The following is a 20,105-nucleotide window of genomic DNA, read 5'->3' as shown; positions in this document are numbered from 1 at the left end:
GAGGGCAACGGCTCTTTGATTAAGTCATCACCAAGCCAGAAGAAAGATGGGTGACTTCCCTGTTTCCTAGTTAACAGGTTGAATTTCAGACAAGCCTGCTGTGCCAAATCTCAGACCCAGCCTCTGACTCCCTCACTCTGTTCCTTGAATAGCCTCTCACTCCAGGTAGCCTGTAGGTGGGTATCAGTTTGTTTACACACTGAGGGAGGCTGCATTCCTAAGGCCCTTTGATATCGTTGGTTTTCTGTCTCTAGGATTAATTTGAGCATGAGAAGGGCAAAATCATTTACTTAAAAACTAAAAATACAGGTTTCATGGGAACCTCCAAAAGTTATTATCACCTAAATATTGTTGAAACATTTAAAATCATAGGTGAATGTATGTATATGTGCATAAACTTATTTAAGTTTTCATTTTTTTCACTCTTACCCAAATACTAAACATCCATTGAAGGAAATTAAAAATTATAGATCAACCAAGAGTAAAGAAACATCACTTGTAATTTTACTACTAGTGATAACTGTAATTAAGATTTTGAAAAGTAATCTTCCAGATCGCTTTCTTATAAATGGATAAAACATGAATTTCATAATGAAAATAGGATATTGTGATATCATGTAACTCTCTTTGTTCTGCTGATAAATAAAGGCTGAGCCAATATTTTCTGCATCTCCACTCTTTCTTTTTTCTTTTTTGGTGATTACTGTCCTTTCATTTACAATGAAAATTTCCGAGGGAGGGAGATTTTTCTTAGGAGGACGCTAATTCTGATTTTTGGAGGGATAAATAAGGGTTAGGATTATGAGCTATTCTGACTGCATTCTCTGTCATCTCACTCCTGCCCACGGGTTCCCCACCTCTGCCTCCCCTGCCCTTCCAGTTGAACCTAGGGATGGAGTGCTAACTCTGACTCACTTCGCAGCTTTGCCTGAAGAAATTGAAGGCTGAATCTTGAAGGAAATCTCCACTGATAATATAAGAGCTGTTCAGAGGACTTCAAAATACCATCTCCAGCAGTCAGTGCCTCGCACGTTAATGCCGCTTACATAATACCTATCCATCTACAGGATTTACAAGGGAATAGAAAGAAAACTTCTCTCACAAAACCAAACTTCCTGCCTTTTAAGGTCAAGTTTTAGAGAAAAGTATGCTGGGCTCACCTTGTGGAGCATATACGTACCCAGTGGGGAAGATTGGCCTGAGTGATGCCTACAGTTTCCAGGAGGTGCTGGGGCTGTACAGCTCCAGATGAGGGCTGGCACTGGTTTCCTATTAATTAGTGCTATGACCTTGGAGTCAATCCCTTCCTCTCTCTGGGCTTCCCTTTCTTCTCTACAATTATTCCTTAAATTTTTTTTTAAATATCAAATACTTGGCTTCCTTTGAGTCGAGCATAGTCTGGTGCTATGGATACAGCAGGAAGGCGGCTGTGGTTCTGAGCCCTCAGGGAGTTTACTGCTTGCAGCTGAGCTGTCTATGACGACGGCCACGAGACGCACATTGCTACTGAAGTTGAGATGTGGCGCGTTCAAGCTGGGCTGTGCTGTAGCTGTGAAAAAACAAGATTTTGAAGACTTATCACGAAAAAAATCTAAAGTGTATCTTCAATAATTTTTTTTTTATGTTGATAACATGTTGAAATGGTAACATTTTGGATGTAGGGTTAAATAAAATATATTCGTACAATTAATTTTATCTGCTTTTCACTTTTTAAAAATATGCTGTAAGAACTTCTAAAATGATATCTATGACTCCCATCATCGTGGAGATTTCCTTCAGATTTCAGCATGTTACCGCACCCCCAAATTTTCATGTTCTCTGTTAAGTAACAGGCTTCATCTTCCCGTAAGTATTCACTGAGTGCTGTTAGTTACTGGTGGGCCAAGACTCAGAGCATAGGTTGGTCTACCTCCAGAGGCCCCTGCTCTTCATATGTGTGTGATCAGTTGCTTTAGTCACGTCCAGCTCTTTGTGACCCTATGGACTGGACTGTAGCCCACCAAGCTCCTTTGTCCATGGGATTCTCCAGGCAAGAATACTGGCGTGGATTGCTGTTTCCTCCTCTAGGGGATCTTCCCGACCCAGGGATTGAACTGCCATCTCTTAACGTCTCCTGCATTGGCAGGCAGGTTTGTACCCTAGTGTCACCCGGGAACTCCGTACACATATTGAGAAACGGCAGGCTAATAACAAGTTTGTTTTTTTTTTTTTTCATTTTAAGAGGCATTTTAAAACTGACATTCATCAAATGTTTACCATGTGCCTGTCAGTGGTGTCCACTGAGCACGAGCAAAGAAGCTATAACCAGACTTCCTGGGTTGAAAGCCAAGCTCTGCCACGTGACCTGTGTCTGTCTTCCCACCTGTGAAATAGGAATGACAACAATAGTTCCTTCCTCAGGGTTGTGGTGAGGATTAAGAGACGCTATTCTTGCAACGGTGGTTGTTAAATAAAAAACGTCTTACTTAATTCTCACCGTGACTCTATCCTGTCCATTTTCTCCGTGAGTTAAGCTTGTTGCCTAGGGTGGAGCGTGGCAGCATGGTAACTAAGTGTCAGGGCCAGAATTCAAATCATGGTCTGAATGACTCCAGTGCCCGAGGTGCTTCTTGGGTTGAATCCGTGTTTCCTGTCTTCTCCGAGGCTGACTTCCACTGTCCTTCACCAGAACGTTTACAAATAAGTGCAAAGTGCCCCTTCCTATCCCCCCTCCATTTGCCCATGTTCAGCCCTTTCTCCTCCCCACAAAAATCGTGGGTGATGCTTTTGCAAATAGTAATATCCCAGCCAAAGTCACCCAGACTTTAAATTCTATGTTCCTTCTTTCCTCATCTTTTTCCTGAATCGGCCACCTGAATATAACTATTATGTGGAAAAGACTCGTGTGAAGCAAACTACAGACAATTTGAGTGATGGAAAGACCTGGAATCTGAGTGGTGGTGGCTCAGCTCAAGTCATTGCTAAGCTATAGCAGAGACCAGAAAAAAAGATAATTAAGACTATTTAAAAAAAATGAAGATCTCATTCTAAAGCTTGTTATAACTTTAATCTTCTCCCCAGAAAATGAGGCAGCTTGTATGGAGAACGGCAAGAATAGACTTTAGTTCATTTGCACAATTTAATTGTCTACTGCAGAGCTTTGCACACGTTTCTTGTAAAGCAGGGATCCCCAACCTCTGGGATCTAATGTCTGATGATCTGAGGTGTAGGTGATTTAATAATAATAGAAATAAGTGTGCACAATAAATGTTTTGTGCTTAAATAATCCTGAAACCACCACCACCACCACCACCCCCACCCCCACCACCCTGGTCTGTGGAAAAACCGTCTTCTACAAAACTGTTCCCTGGTGCCTAAAAGGTTGGGAATCAGTACCATAGGGGCCAGAGAGGGAGGTATCTAAGCTTTGCGGGCCATTGCAGTCTTTGGCACAACTCTTCAACTCTGCCACTGTAGTTCAAAAGCAGTTACAGAAGATACATAAACAGGTGGGTATGGCTATACTTTAAAATTCAGAATGCTGAATTTGAATTTCATATAATTTTCACTTCTTTTAATTTTTTTCAGTCACTTAAAATGTGAAAACATACGTAGCTCATGGACTAGATTTGGCAAACTGGCCACAGTTTGGCAGCCCCTAGTTTACTCTGTTGAAGGCAATGGCACCCGACTCCAGTACTCTTGCCTGGAAAATCCCATGGACAGAGGAGCCTGGTGGGCTGCAGTCCACGGGGTCTCGAGGAGTCGGACACGACTGAGCGACGTCACTTTCACTTTTCACTTTCCTGCATTGGAGAAGGAAATGGCAACCCACTCCAGTGTTCTTGCCTGGAGAATCCCAGGGACGGCGGAGCCTGGTGGGCTGCCGTCTATGGGGTCGCACAGAGTCGGACACGACTGAAGCGACTTAGCCCCAGCAGCAGCAGCAGTTTACTCTGTACCAGGAGCAGTGTGCACGAGTAGACCTGCTTTTACTCTGTCAGAGTTTACATGAAATTTCTGAGTTCTCTCAATGTGGGTTCCTTGGAACACACTTTCATATTTTACGAAAAATATTATTCTATGCTCAAGAATGTTCGGGACAGATTGAATTCAAGCAGAGTTTCTTTACTATAGGACTTCTCAAGAGACTTTAATTTGCTCATGTACACTGTAAATTTCCAAGAGGGGGTATAGGGCAAGGGAAACTTGCCAAGCTGGACTTACTTGACTGCAGAATCTTTTTACAAAATGGAACACTGTTCACAAGTGGTGTTTCATGGAACACACTGTGAGAAGACTCTTCTCTTTCTATATAAGAAAATGAAGTCATTCGCCAAGGTCTCCCAGGTGCTGGACTGAAAGATTTGTCTGAAGCCGAGGTCTTCCTCCTTCTAGGGTCATCCTCTCTCTCCCAGAGCCCAGGCAGTGTTTTAGAAGTACAATCACTCTTTTGATACAAAGATGGAAATAATCCAGAGAAAGGTCCATTTAGTTATTTCCTAAAGCACATGATGCTACTTGTCATTTGGTTATGTAAACCCTGGGTTGATTGCGTTGTTGTGTCTGTGACTCTCAGTCCTCTTAAACTCAACCCACCATCAGCTGCTGGATTCATTCCCAATTTCACTCTTCTTACTTGTATAATTGCTGCTTTAATAATTAACTGCAAAGCCCATCTGACCCTAAGCTCCTTGGGGCCGGTGCTCCCGGTGCCCCAAATGAGATGGGGGAGAGCTCCTACACTTTACAGCAAGGTGTGAGTTGTTTAAAAGCAAACATGAGCACTAGGATTTAGTGGGACCAGTTTCGATTAGAATCAGGGAGCCTTTCAAGAAACTCATGTAATATGAATGATTCTTGAGCCCGCAGGTGCTAAAAGACTTAAGAGGAGAGTTGTATCTTATGTGGGAGTTAGGGTTTAAAGTTGGCACATAAGGCAGAAACTGTGTAGGTCAAAATCACCCCTTGAAAATCCTTTAAATCATCAATAAAGAGTCAAAAAACCATGACTCTATGTGTACCCAGTAGTATTTTAGTCTAAAAAGCTACAAAGCAATTTTCCCCTCTCACGTTTAGCCACAGATGAAGCAGTTGGCTGGCGTTTAAAGGCTTTGCTGGACAGAAACACTGTCGTCCTCTTTGGTGGTTGAATTTCCCTGAGAGATTTGCACCTCTGATGTGGCCTGTTTGCCCTGAAATGTCTTATCATAAATGACTTTAGATACATCACACTGGGAAAATGTGGTTTTATTTTTCATCTGTCCTCCTTGGAGGGTCCCAGATTTCTTTTAAGTCCATTTATCTCTGTCATAGTGTCCTTGGCATTGTTGTGATTCTGTCCTCTGAAAGCCCCTGGCTGGATGCTTTGCCTACTCCCAAAAAAAATCCTGAAAAGGACATGGGTTAAATGTAATGGGCATGAGTTTGAGCAAACACTGGGCGATAGTGAAGGATAGGGAAGCCCGCCGTGCTGCAGTTCATGGGATTGTGAAGAGTCGGACACAACTGAGCGACTAAATCACCACAACAAGGAGATATCATCTTGGATTGTCTGGGTTGGCCCAGTGTAATCACATGTTCTTATGAGTGGAGGAGAGAGAGAGGCAGAAGAGGGAGAGCCAGAGGGAGGGCAGTGGGAGGCAGCCAGGGTGGGCTCAGACTGACATTTCTGTCTTTGAAGATGGAGAAAGGAGATGCTGGCTGAGGGACAGAATAGCCTGTAGAAGCAGGAAAAGGCAATAAAATGCATTCTTCCTGGGAGCTTCAAGAAGAGACACAGCCTAGTGAGGCCCATTTCAGATGTGTGACCTCCAGAACTGTAAGGAAATACATTTGTGTGGTAGAAGCCACTAAGTTGCAATAATCTGTTACAACAGCAATAGGAACCTAATGTACTGCCTCAGGAGAGGATGGACACTCTGTAAGGTGGAACCTGGGATCCTCCTCAAGTTCTCAACAGTCATAAAATCTTGGGTAAATTACTTCACCCATTAGGGCACTTTCAGTGATTGGACCTTTCTGTAATGATGAAAATATTCTAGATCTGTGCTGTTCAGTGTGGTGGCCACTAGACCCGTGTTGTCTGTTGGTACGTGCGACTGAGAAAGTGAGTTTTTATTTTAAATTTAGATTTAAATTCAAACAGTCTAGCAAGAAGCATCATTTCAGAGCCTTGATTTTCACTTATAAAGAGGAGGTAATAACAGAACGTAACTGATAGGGCTGCTATTTGTTAACGCATGTTAGTTCAGTTCAGTCAGGTCAGTCGCTCAGTCGTGTCCAACTCTCTGCAACCCCGTGAACTGCAGCACGCCAAGCCTCCCTGTCCATCGCCAGCTCCCGGAGTTCACCCAAACTCACGTCCATCGAGTCGGTGATGCCATCCAGCCATCTCAATATAAAATAATGTACGGGCTACTTTCAGTAAAAATGAAAGTATTTTGTATCCAGGTATGTGAGGACATCTCATTTTTTGTAGGATTGGAATTTTGTCTCACCTCTTTGAAAAACAGAGCAATTTGGCATAATCTTCCATGACTTATCTCTTTGGCAGATTGAATAAATTTGTTACTCTATTGATGTTTTTCATATGCCTGTTTCTAACCTTGGGTTTCCCTGGTGGCTCAGTGGTAAAGGAATCTGCCTGCCAATGCAGGAGACATGGGTTTGATCCCTGGGTTGGGAAGACCCCCTAGAGAAGGGAATGGCTACCCACTCCAGTATTCCTGCCTGGATAATCTCATGGACAGAGGAGACTGTACGGTTATAGTCCATGGGGTTTCAAGAGCCAGACATGACTCAGCGACTGAACAACAAATCTATCGATACTTTTTTGTATGCCTATGTTTAACCTTTTAAGTCACATGAACTTCTTTCCTAACCATGTATAACATTTCCAGATTTCTCTAAAGTGGAATCAAGATCTATCTGAGTTAATAGTCATGTTTGGCTGCCAGTCACAGGAGGCAGGGCATCCATGGCTTGGGTACCAACTCTGGCTCCACAAGTTTCTCCATCTTCCAGGCTCCTGGCCTTGTTCTGCTCCATCATCTCCCACACCTCATCCTCCTTCCCTTCCTGGGTACCTGCTACATTTCAGAGGGTATGAACATCATCAGTTCTAATCTGATTTTGCCTATTTCTTATTCTGTATATATTCTAGAATGAAGATCTTCCTTCTTGGTAACACATTGCTTGTTCCTAGGGCCATGGTTTTCACTGAAAATGCAGGTGTTCCATCCTTATTCTCATCATATGTTTGAATTTTAAGTTTTAATAGAAGAGACTAGAAAGAGAAGTACAAATTCTGGGGCTAGGACTGGACTCGACCTTGTCCTGATAAAAACATAAGTTGAGAGAGAGTAGTAAGTAGTAATTGCTCTGTCTCTGTCTCTCTCCACACAAACATACACACATTCTGATCTAACTCTTCTCCTGTATTGGTAATTCCTTCAACTTGTTCAATATTTATTATGTTTCTTTATTGGATGTTACTTGTAATTGTCTGGATATTTCCCTCCATGTAGACACTTCAGAAATATTAATCTTCACATTTAACAAGATCAATAGCCTCAGTGTTTGGGGATTTGAAATGAAACATGACTCTATTGCTCACGCTGAAAAAAAAGACTCAACTTCAAGAAAAGGTAGAATTTAATTTCATTTGGCTGAGCTTGTGTGTTGGAGGATTGTAGGAAATATTTTGGAAATTAGATTTTGCTGATTTTCTGGGGAAAGAATTCGCATTCTCTAGGGCCATGTGTCACAGGCAAGAAGTGATGCTTTCTGAAATGAAGACAAGCAGAGCTGTTCATCCTGGGCAAATCACAAACTATCAGGCAGCTCCCTGCATTCAATTAGATTTGTCACAAGTTTAGTCTAGTAGGAGAAGAATTTGTTATCCCCTGAAAGCCCTCCAGATTCTCTGGGTTTGTAGAGTGCTGAGTGTTCCTGAACTTTTAGGCTGAGAGGCTAGTTAGCAGCTTGGTGTCACATGATAGAATCACACCTCCTCTGTGCTGGGCTCTGTTTCTGCTCAGGGGATGTGCGCAGAGCTGGAAGTAGAGGTCGCCCATAGTCAGTGCCCCAATAGTGCTGCTTTAGGGATGCCCAGCTCCCCTGCTTTTAGCAGGATAGACTCTAAGGTGTATTCTGCCCTCTGGGGCTTCCTGAGGGATCAGACTGAGGCTGCACCTTTGCGCGATACTGCAGCCTAATTAGCCTTTTCTCTTTCCTCTCTCGCTTTCCCTGTTCCCTCCCCCAGCGCTCCTGGGAGCACTACCTTAGTACCTCACTTGCAGATGAATCCTTGTCTCAGGGTTTGCTTCTGGGGAATCTGACCTACGACAACCCATGATCTCTGGCATCATCACATTGTTGAATCATGCTGTCATATGTGACAGAAAATTCTTAAGGCAAGGGAATCCCGAGGGCCAGATATCCTACTTGAGGCTGGGAGAGGAGAAAATGCAGGGTGACCCTTTAACACTGCATCTTCCAAGCAAACAGTTAGTGAGAGGCTGTTTATTTCAACCCTGAGTCAGAAGGAGGGTGTGACATTTTGCCTTTGCCGTAGGGCCATTGCATCATCAGAGATGGAGAAGTGACCTCTCAAAGGCAGAGAGGGACTGAGCTAGGAGCTTCACGGGCTTCTGGGGGTCTAGGGAGAGCTCAGATTTACCCCACAATCAGGAGTAATCCCATAAAGCCACAGTCCTTCCAATGAATGGAACCAGCCCTTCTCAGAAGAGGCCTATTTCCCTTTGGTGAGGAGTAGCCTCAAAATAATGAGAGGGACTTCCCTGGTGGTCCAGTGATTAAGACTCTGTGCTCCTAATGTAGAGGGCCTGGGTTTGATCTCTGGTCAGGGAATTAGATCCCATGTGCCACAACGAAAAGATCTAGCATGCTGCAACTAAGACCCAGCACAGCCAAATAAATAAATAAGCAAATAGTAATAATAATACCAATAATAATAATGATGATCGTACTCTGGGCCTGTAACACTTACTGTGCATACCTGAGTGCTATCTGAAGGGCTTATATTCTACCCCAAAGAGCTTTTTACTTTTGAGTTGTTGAAGGAGATCACAGGCAGGAATAGAGAGATAGAGGAAAAACAAACAAACAAGAAACACTAAATCTTACTTTTCAACACAGCAACTTTAACTAGGAGATAAATTGGAATTGAAAGTATCACTGGTAACTGGCTGCCTGGAAGTTATCCGTGCTTTTAGTTCTTTATCCAACTTGCTCCAGGGTTTTGTCTGTTCCATAAATAGTCATGTTTTCCAGAATTTAGTCCCTGGCTGTGAGAGGAAGAACAATGCTCTCCAAAAATATCCACGGCCTAATCCTCAGAGCCTGGAATATATTACCTTAATGGCAAAAGGGTCTTTGCAGATGTGATTATGTTACTGTTCTGGAGATGGGGGGATTTTCCTGGATTATTTGAGCAGGACAGATGAAATCACAAGGGTCCTTATGAGTGAAAGAGGGCGGCAAGAAGGTCAGAGTCAGAGAACAAACTATGATGAGTGAAAAAAAGAGGTAAGTCAGAGAGTGCTGGGGAGCAGCCATGAGCTAAGGGATCAGGCAGTTGTAGAAGCAAGAAAAGGCAAGGCGCAGACAGATTTTCACCTAGAGCAGGGGTCTCCAACCCCTGGGATCTAATGCCCGATGATGAGAGGTGGAGCTGATGTAATAATAATAATACAAATAAGTACACAATAAGTGCAGGGTGCTTGTATCATCCTGAAACCATATCCCTACCCCGCAACCCATTCCACGGAACAATTGTCTTCCATGAAACTGGTCTCTGGTGCCAAAAAGGTTGGGGACCGCGGCCCTAAAATTTCTAGAAACAATGCATCTCTGCCCACACTTTGATATTAACCTTGTCAGGCCCGTTTTGGACTTCTGACCTCAAACCAACAGTTACAATACATTCATGTTGCTGTAAGCCACCATGACTGTGGTACTTTGTTATAGCACCAATAAAAAACTCATAAACTGGCTCCTGCTCTTCCTTTTCAGAGCATGCTCACCCACTGAAAGCCTCCTGACTTCAGTTTCTACCTGTATACCAAGGACTCTCAAAGCTTCACGTCCTTTTATGGTTGAGGCATAGCTCTACCCAGACTCCAGGGACCTCCAACGTCCCCGGCGCTCTTCATGACATGACTGGTTGGCCAGATTGATTTGATGAAACCACATTTCTAGCAATGTGTGTTGCATGAGACACTTTCAATGGCTTTTGAGGATTTAAGGGGCTTCTTTTGGGGAAGGACAGCTTATTTGAGTTTTTAAATTTCACATGAATTCCAAGCTGTGAATGGCATAGAGCTTCATGACTGCATGTGTGTGTGTGTGCTTCTTGACGAGTTTGTTTTCAGTGAACTGGTGGCTTCCATATACTATGCTGCTCCCACTAGAAATCTGGGTATTTTCCTCAACTCCTTATTTTCAGCCACCCTCCGTATTCAGTGTCCAAGTTCTATTAATAACAATTCTACCTTGTGCATATCCCTTGCATCTATCTCTTCTCTCTTCTCCATCACTTCACCCTATCCAGGGGAGGCGCATCTATCTCTTCTCTCTTCTTCATCACTTCACCCTATCCAGGGGATGCCCTAATAATTGCTCACTGACCTCTGAGCAGTGGTCTTCTCTCTGATCTCCTAGTCAGTCCCTTCTTGGGAACACACTTGGGAAGGAACTTCCCTTTCCACCTCCTTCCCTCCTGCCCCACCAGGTTCTGTATGTGTCTCCATTTCCTGTAGTTGTAAGTTTCTTGGCTCCTTGCCTGTGTTCATGCCCTTGCCTCTGACTGCCTTTCTACTCCTATTTATCCTTCAAGACAATGAATTTGGGTCCTCCAAGAAGCTGATGCGAATATAGAGTTAAATATTCAATATATATATATATATATATATATATATTTATTTTATTTTTTTTTTTTTTGTAAGGAGAAATGTCCAAATGAAAAGAAATGGGGAGAAGCTGGAAAAAATTGGGAGAGATGTCTGACCACAAAGCAAAGAGACAGGGAGAGAAGGCTGAATGGAAGCAACTGAACAGCCACCTTGTCTGAGAAAGACTCAGTGGTCGTGGGGAGTCAAAGGCCGGGGAGCGTGGCCTTGGTTTCTGTGCTGGGATGGGTTTCAGAGCAGCAGCAGCTGCAGCCCTCGGTCAGCTACCCTCCCTCTAGTGGAGGTCTGTCAGCAAGGGACGTTTGCATGACCACCACTGAGATCAAGCTTGTGTAATCTCTTTTTTCCCCAGCCTATTTCTTTCTGTTGCTCTCTTAGCCTTAGGCAATTGCCTTTGCTATAACACCATTCCCACTGTATTGTAATCCCTACTTACTTGTCTTCTCTACTAGATAGGAAGAACTTTTCAAACAAGGACTTTATCTCAGTTATCTTTAGATTCCTAGCTGTACCACAGGAAGTCAGGGCTTGTGAAAACAGCTTTACAGTCAGAGAGAGATGTTGCTGAGCCAGGTTCATTTTGCCTGATGCTCAGCAAGCAAAAATTGTGAGATGCTGATGTTCGTGGCAGAGATACTTTTTGTAAAGTGACCATGGGTGGAGACCAGAGAACAAATCTCCACCCCCATCCCACTGGAAGGCAAGGAGCTGGGAGGAGGACGGCATTTATGGGACGAGGAATGAAGCAGCAGGGTGGGATCTGAGGTGCGGCGTGGGGAAAAGCGATTGGGAAACTGCAGGAATCCTCATTCTGCACAGGCCTCTGCACAGGCAATCAGAGGCACTTAGAACGAGGCACATCAGCCCTCTGATGCCAAAAGGTCACGCATGGAGTGGGCACTGCTACATGCCCAGTTGGAGGGTCAGTGGTCCTATCCAGTCTTAACCAGTTCAACTGAAATTAGACATAGCTGACTCCAAGTTTTTGGAAAATAACTCAGGCAAACACTGTTTAGGCTATGTGCTATTTGGAGGGCATGCAAGTCTAACAACGACCTTGATTAGTGAAGGCAGGTAAAGCGGATTTGAGTAACCATTGTTCAGAGTTAGAAGGCATGCAGACATCATACCCATTTCACAGATAAAGAAACTGAGGTTTGGTGGGATGAGTGACTATGCCAGGGTTAGTGTGGGGTGCACTGGGGATCTGAACATAGGTTGCCTCACTTTACCTCCAGTGAAGAATATAAGGGTGACCGGGAGGCATCACCAGCTCTTTTTTACCAAGTCATTCTGCTCTGGGATCTTGAAAAAGGCCTCCCAACAAGGAACTATATTGGTTCAAAAATGAAATAGACTTGGGATTTATCTAGATATTCTGAACTTCTAATGAAATAAAAAACACAACAAATTTGAAATTTCTATTGTTTGCTTCTTTACGTGTATTAGAATCCAATTCTTCATTCAACATAGGAGCAGATGCTCTCGGTACCTGACCTCCTTCCCCTGCCCCCCATCATTTCTCAGCAGTCATCTCTACACACAGAACAATCCTGACTGTTGTGAGTGTCTACAGTCTCTGCCTGAGGGTTTTTTCCTGGCTGTGGGAGCTCACTTGGCCCTGAACAAGCCGACAGCACCATCAAGCTAATGTCTCAGGAGGGGCTCTCAATCAGTGCCAGACAGGGAGCCTGTGGGTGGACACTCCAGCTTCCTCACCGCAGCCGGGATGACTGAAGTACCTGTGACATGGTCTCCCATGGCCCCCCAGCAGCACCGAGTTCCACTGTCATAGTGATATCTGCTTGGTAACACACCCCTCATCTGCTATCTTCCATTCCTTGTCTCACTCCCCCACTCGTCTACCCACATCACTGATCACCCCACTTACAGTGAAGGGACTCCTGAGGCTGTATTTAATTTTCAGAAGGAAAAGAAGCACCTAACTCAGTTGGAAACGTCTATTTTACATACTTCGTCTCACTTCTTCTGAGCTAGCAGTGTGGTCAATTTAGAGGGTCTCCTGAAATTGGGATTCATACATAAAAACACTGTCTGGAGAAACCTTGGTGGTACCTCTCAGAGTTCTCCAAAAACATTCCTCTTTGCAGTAGCCAGTTTCAATGTCCTGGACAATGGAAATTTATTATGTTTTGGAGTGCAATGTTCCTAAATCTAGTTTTTATGTTTGTTGACATAAAGTTGTTCATGTAGTAGTAGTACAGGCATGCTCAGTCATGTCCAGCTCTGTGACCCTATGGACTGTAGCCCACAGGCTCCTCTGTCCACTGGATTTACCAGGCAAGAGTATTGGAGTTGATTGTCATTTCTTCTCCAGGGGATCTTCCCAACCCAGGGATCAAACCCACGTCTCCTGCATTGGCAAGAGGGTTCCTTACCACTGAGCCATTGGGGAAGCCACAGAATTGTTCATCATACTCTCTAATTCTGGGTTAGGCTGGGAGGGTCCAAGCTGCAAGTCTGCTGATTGGTCAGGCAATTCTTCATTGTGTGTCTGTCATCATATTAGGACCAGTAGGCCAGCTGGGGCATTTTCCTCTCCTGGGTTAGGCAGAAGCACAAGAAAACAAACAGAAAGTTGCTATGCCTCTTAAGGTCTGAGGTTGGAATTGGAACACTGCCTCTTCCACCTTCATGCCATTGGCCAAAGCAAGTCAGATGGCCAAAGTATAGGGAAACATCCTCAGCTCATACCAAGGCCACAGAAAAACTGTATATGCAGGGACTCTGCCATATTTTATACTTAGTTTATTATGAAGTTCTGTTGTTAGCATATTCATGATTATTGTGTCTTCTTGATAATGAATCAAAGTCCTTTAATCATTATGAAGAATCCCTCTTTATCTTTCATAATATTGTTTATATTGAACTGTTTTTAATCTATTGTTAATATAGCTACTCTACCTTTTTATGGGGGCCTCCCTGGTGGCTCAGTGGTAAAGAATCCACCTGCCAAGTAGGAAACGTGGGTTCAATCCCTGGGTCAGGAAGACTCCCTGGAGAAGGAGTTGGAAACCCACTTCAGTATTCTTGCTTGGGAAATCCCATGGGAAGAGGAGCCTAGGGACAACAGTTCATGGGGTCACAAATAGCTGGACACGGCTAAGCAACTAAAGAGCAGCAGCAACACTTTATATGCTGTTATTGGCACTGCACATATTTTTCCACAGTTGGACATGACTGACTAAACACACACTTTTAATCTAGTTGGATCTTTATATTTAAAGTGTGTCTCTTGTAAGCAGCATGTAATTGGATCTTAGGATCAATCAGAGAAAGCCAAACAAGGTAATTAATTAATCACACAGGATGTCCTGCTCCTAGGCAGCCGTATTTCTATCTTCCTTGTGCCAATGGCCTCCAATCAGGCATGCCTACAGTGTTCCTTTTTTCAGCTACAAAGTTTTCATTCCTTTTGCCTGTCTTTCAGTTTCTACCACATGCAAATGATGGTGGCCAACTCCTTTGCAGAGCAAGCTCTGAATATGCGGTCTTAGCTTGTTCATGGCTGTGTGGCTTTTGGTGATTTACACACCTGTTGCTTCCAGGTCAAGAAGCAACAGTTAGAACTGGACATGGAACAATGGATTGGTTCAAAATGGGGAAAGGAGTACGTCAAGGCTGTATATTGTCACTCAGCTTATTTAACTTAATAGAAGAGTATGTAATGCGACATGCCGGGTTGGATGAAGTACAAACCAGAATCAAGATTGGCAGGAGAAATATCAATAACCTCAGATATGCAGATGATACCACCCTTATGGCAGAAAGTGAAGAACTAAAGAGCCTCTTGTTGAAGGTGAAAGAGGAGAGTGAAAAAGCTGGCATAAAACTCAACATTCAAAAAATGAAGATCATGGCATCGGTCCCATCACTTTATGGCAAATAGATGGAAATACAATAAGACAGTGATAGACATTATTTTCTTGGGCTCCAAAATCACGGCAGATGGTGACTGGAGCCATGAAATTAAAAGATGCTTGCTCCTTGGAAGAAAAGCTATGACAAACCTAGATGGTATATTAAAAAGTACTTTGCCAACAAAGGTCCATATAGTCCAAGCTATGGTTTTTCCAGTAGTCGTGTATGGAGGTGAGAGTTGGACCATAAAGAAGGCTGAGCACTGAAGAAATGATGCTTTTAAACTGTGGCATTGGAGAAGACTCTTGAGAGTCCCTTGGACTGTAACAAGATCAAACAAGTCAATCCTAAAGGAAATCAATCCTGAATATTCATTGGAAGGACTGATGCTGAAGCTGAAGCTCCAATACTTTGGCCACCTGATGCAAAGAGCTGATTCATTATAAAAATCCTTGATGCTGGGAAAGATTGAAGGCAAGAGGAGAAGGGGAGAACAGAGGAGGAGATGGTTGGATGGTATCACCGACTCAATGGACATGAGTTTCAGCAAGCTCTGAGAGATGGTGAAGGACAGGGAAGCCTGGCGTGCTGCATTCCATGGGGTCACAGAGTTGGACATGACTGAGTGACTGAACAACAACAACAATATTATTATCCATACCTTTTCATATGGCTATTTATTCATCACATGTATTTTATCATATAGGTAGCCTGTATTGTGCAGTTTTGAGAATGTGTCATGAAACATATTCAGAAAGATGACTTTTAAATAGCTGCATAATAATCCATCTTGTGGACCTATCTTCCGTTAACTACTGCTCTGCTGTTTGGCCGTTTAGCCTCTCTTTGCTTATCTGTAAAATGGGAATACTAATAGCAATCCTATAGGATAGTTGTGAGAATGAAATAAAACCTAATCTGTCCAGTTTATAGCAGAATATCAGACACATAGGAGACATACCATAAATGTGAATTTCCCTGTCAGGGAAACAGAATGCTCATGGGAACTCCATCCCTCTTCCACTCCCACCCACCTTTGCTGGGTGCCTCTGTAGGATCCCAGTCTTCCCCACTGCAGTTGAAATAATTCCATTGCCTAGGGAAGCAATCTGGGAGTCAGAGATCAGCCTTTTTAGCTTTATCCATGGGTAAGAGCTACTCATAGAGGGGCTTTTCTCGTGATCCAGTGGTTAAGAATATGCCTTGCAATGCAAGGGACACCGGTTTGATCCCTGGTCTGGGAAGATCCCTCACGCAGTGTAGCAACCAAGCCCGTGGGCCACAACTGCTGAGCCTGAGCTCTAGAGCTCAACCTCCACAAGAGAAGCCACCGCAATGAAAAGCCCATGCACTGCAACGAGGAGTAGCCCCCACTCACCACATCTAGAGAAAGCCCAGGTGCAGCAACGAACACTACAGTCAAATAAATACATAAATAAATCTTTAAAAAAAGAGAACTACTCAGAGAACTTGGTGATGAGTAAATATAAACCCCAATAGGGTCTCTTCCTGTTGACATGGCAACCTGACTACCAGCTGTCAGGCAGTGCTGTCAGGCTGCACATTTAGGGAACTTTACCACCCATACCTGATTAACAATTCTCAACTTGGGGGGGGGGGGAGTGGCAGATTTAAAAAAAGGACCTTGTCCTATGGCCTCTTTCAACCTTCCCACCCTACCAAGCTAAACAAGTCCCCCTTCGAAGCTTCATTTAGGGCACACTTCTTATTGTCTTCCCCCACCCCCAGCAGCTGCTTAACCCAAGACTGCAAATAATATCTGCTTGAAGACCTTTTGTCTTCAAGTTTCCGCCTGGCTTGCTTTCAAAAGCTTTCCCAACCCAGCTTCAGCCCATCCTTTGCGGGCTCATTCTGTAAGCAGAGTTATAGGAGGACACAAAAGGCAAGAAACAGCCAGCTGTTAAAAACACAAGTGACTGGAAGACAGAAATTACTTCCTTTAAGAAGCAAGTTCCTGCTCTCGAGTCAGAGATGATTTGGATCCCAGTTACCCTGGACACATGGCACAGTGCGGCCTAAGATGTCTGATGCAATTAGATTCAGCCTCTCTTTTAAGCCTTCAACTCCAGACAAAGGGTCTGATTTTTTCCCCTAAGGGTCAGACAGTGGTCTTAGGGTGGCTTTGTATGGTGGCACAGGTTGTACACTGCACAAAGCTGCCTGGTGGAGGGGCCAATAGGGGCTCCAGTCTGTGCATCACTGGCCACTCTGGCTTGTAGTCCCAGAGTGGGAAACTTGCTATACTAAATAAAGGCTCTGAACAGGCTCACAGGGGCTCTGGTGAGGCTGTATTACTTTGTCAAACTCTATCATGGAGGAAAATGGATTTGGGGTGGAGGTGAGGGAGAAGAGGAGAATTTTTTTGCCTGGACCTCATATTTCCAAAGGGCCTCAAATTTAGACTGTTTTCATGAAATCCAATTGAGTATCTAAATATAGCACAGAATTGGACAATAAGATAGCTCACAGTCTTTATAATGTGGTTTGGGAAGTTTCCATTTTCTAGTACAATAGACGCCTCTAGGTGAGAAAGAGGTTTGAGCCTCTCTGGAAGGCTCCCCAGGCTTAGATGGCCAGTTCAAGTTCCATCCTGCGAAATGGGTAGGCGTGTGGTTAGGTGTTGGGTGTACTCACATTGCATTAGAGTGAAATTTGCTCTGTTGACTGTTTGTATGACCCTGGAACCAACACTACTGTTAAAGACAACAGGCCCAAAATGGAGTCACTTAGGCTAAGCCACCACTCACCAAACCAAGACTTCATTTAATTCAGTTTGTCTTTCTCAGAAATGGAATCTTAAACCAGTCAAATAGAAATTGCCAGATCAGTTTCAGTTAGGTCATCTGCCTATAGACTCCTACCCTCCCCTAAAGGAAAGAAACCCTGCCATAATCCTTCTGCTTTTTGCCTAGTATAGCTTCCCTGTTCCTGTTCCCTTCTGCCTATAAAATCTTTTGACTTTGTTAATTTGATATTGCTTGATTCATGAATTACTGAATAAAGTCAATGATATCCTGAAAATTTACTCAGTTGAATTTTGTTTTTAAACACTATCTACTTCACTGTTTTTAGGCAAATCTGTTGAATTGATAGTTTGGGGTTTTTTTTCCCCAAGCATTTTCTCTGGTTTCCCTTTTGCAGGCCTTTTTGTATCCTCTGCCTAGAGGTGGGGTTAAAGGTGGGTGGGTGACAGTGTGGACCCTGAGTCAAGAACAAGAGTTATGGGTAAAGGCACCCATCTTCCTGAAGAGCATTCCAACCTCATAAAAACAAAGACTTTGATTTCTTCACTTTGGAACCTTCATTGCCTTCATTGTACATATTAGGTTGGGAGATCAACTATCTTAGCTTGCCCAGAATTTTCCAAGTTGTAGTACTAATAATCCCACATCTTGGAAACCTCAATTCCAAGGAATCTGAAATGGCTGGTCACCCTACAAAGCTTTTCCAAACAAACAAACGAATGCATAAAGGACTTCTGTTTTTGAAAAGTCCGGCCTCACTGAAAAGATGTGTTAATTTTCTTTGAGGATAAGAGGTTAGAACAGGAGTTGGAGTTGGCTAGCTAATGGCCATGCACCAAAGCTGGCCTGCTGTCTATGTATTTGTTTTTGCTTTTTCTTAATGTCCTGAACACTAAGAATGGTTTTTCAAAATTCATTAAAAAATATCAAATGAAAATCGTGTGACATACGAACATTTTGTGAAAATGAAGTTTGAGAGTCCATAAGTAAAAGGTCATGGGGATGAAGCCCCTTTCATCCATTTATGCCTTGTCCAGGGCTGCTTCCCTGATAGCTCAGCTGGTAAAGAATCCACCTGCAATGCAGGAGATCCCGTTCAATCCATGGGTTGGGAAGATCCCCTGGAGAAGGGAATGGCTACCCACCCCAGTACTCTCGCCTGGAGAATTCCATGGACTCTGTAGTCCACGGGATCACAAAGTACTTTCAGTTTCACTTTCACTTTTCAGGGCTGCTTTAGTGCTAAGATAGAGCTAAGTGTTGTGACCGACGTGGTACAGCCTGCAAAGCTGATAGTACTTCCTGTCTGGTCATCTGCAGAAATCGTTTGCAGAGCCCCAGAAGAGAAGGAGCTGCTTGGACTCTTGAAGAGATCAGAGTCCAATGTTGGAGGGTGGGAAACAGTGGGATGCTTACGTGGCAGAGTGGCTGTACCTCCCAGGGCAATCGGACATTGATTGGGTGGCAGGACTGAAAACACCCCAGTTTTTGGCTTTCAGAGAAGCTGACCACTTCTGAGAGTGAAAGAGACCACTGCCAGCATGGACCCTGAGGACACTGGTGATGGCCAAGGGGGATGGGAAGTTTGGGGTCCTTTTTCTATCTTCTGGGTACCATGAAGGTCTCCTGGATTCTAAAGTGACTCCCAGAGAGGTAAATGCTCAATGGTGACTGAGATGGAATTTCTACCCAGCCTGGAGGGGGTCAGGAGTTTGATTAACACAAAGAAACATTAATGTCCTACCTTTGAGCATGGGGTCTAAGCATCACATTCTATGAAGGATCCCGTTAGAGAAGGTGAAATGCTGGATTCCATACGGCAGGATCTGAGTGTCTGTATAACCTGCAAAGTGCACAGGTAAGTGGAATAGACAGGAAGAATGAGAAACAGGAGCTAGGAGAGAGAGAGGCACTTTCAATGTCCATAGGCTTGTCTGGCCTCTGTCTTCCAGTGATCAGTGCAAACCTAGCATGCAGTTGGTGCTAAATAAATGCTTAATGAGTAAGCAATGTGTTTTTTTTCTTTCTTCTAGCCCTTTAGAACCTGACAGAATCTGATATGGATTGTTTCTGCTGCTGCTGCTAAGTCGCTTCAGTCGTGTCCGACTCTGTGCCACCCCATAGATGGCAGCCCACCAGGCTCCCCTGTCCCTGGGATTCTCCAGGCAAGAACACTGGAGTGGGTTGACATTTCTTTCTCCAATGCATGAAAGTGAAAAGTGAAAGTGAAGTCTCTCAGTCGTGTCCGACCCTCAGAGACCCCATGGACTGCAGTCTACCAGGCTCCTCTGTCCATGGGATTTTCCAGGCAAGAGTACTGGAGTAGGGTGCCATGGCCTTCTCTGGGATTGTTTCTAGCTTAGTATAAATTTAAATACATGTTATTCCTCCTAGATATTTATAGGTAAGCCTGAAGTATATTGGTGGAATAAAAGCCAATTCTCCCCTTCAGTTCAGTTCAGTCGCTCAGTCGTGTCAGACTCTTTGCAACCCCATGAATCACAGCACTCCAGGCCTCCCTGTCCATCACCATCTCCCGGAGTTC

General features: G+C 43.9%; 1 protein-coding gene across 1 annotated transcript in view; it reads right to left on the bottom strand.

Annotated features, from left to right (window-relative positions):
- The window catches only part of C22H3orf49 (chromosome 22 C3orf49 homolog), a 113,409-nt gene extending 94,011 nt beyond the window's left edge, over positions 1-19,398 (bottom strand). The window contains 2 exon segments of the mRNA XM_027523270.1: positions 1,181-1,549; positions 19,305-19,398. The gene's annotated coding sequence lies outside the window, so the exon portion shown is untranslated.
- Between the last annotated feature and the right edge of the window lie 707 nt (positions 19,399-20,105).

Source organism: Bos indicus x Bos taurus, chromosome 22 (assembly GCF_003369695.1).
Source record: "Bos indicus x Bos taurus breed Angus x Brahman F1 hybrid chromosome 22, Bos_hybrid_MaternalHap_v2.0, whole genome shotgun sequence".
Taxonomy (NCBI): domain Eukaryota; kingdom Metazoa; phylum Chordata; class Mammalia; order Artiodactyla; family Bovidae; genus Bos; species Bos indicus x Bos taurus.
The sequence above is the reverse complement of the archived record's forward strand: the minus strand, read 5'-3'. Positions and strand labels throughout refer to the sequence as shown.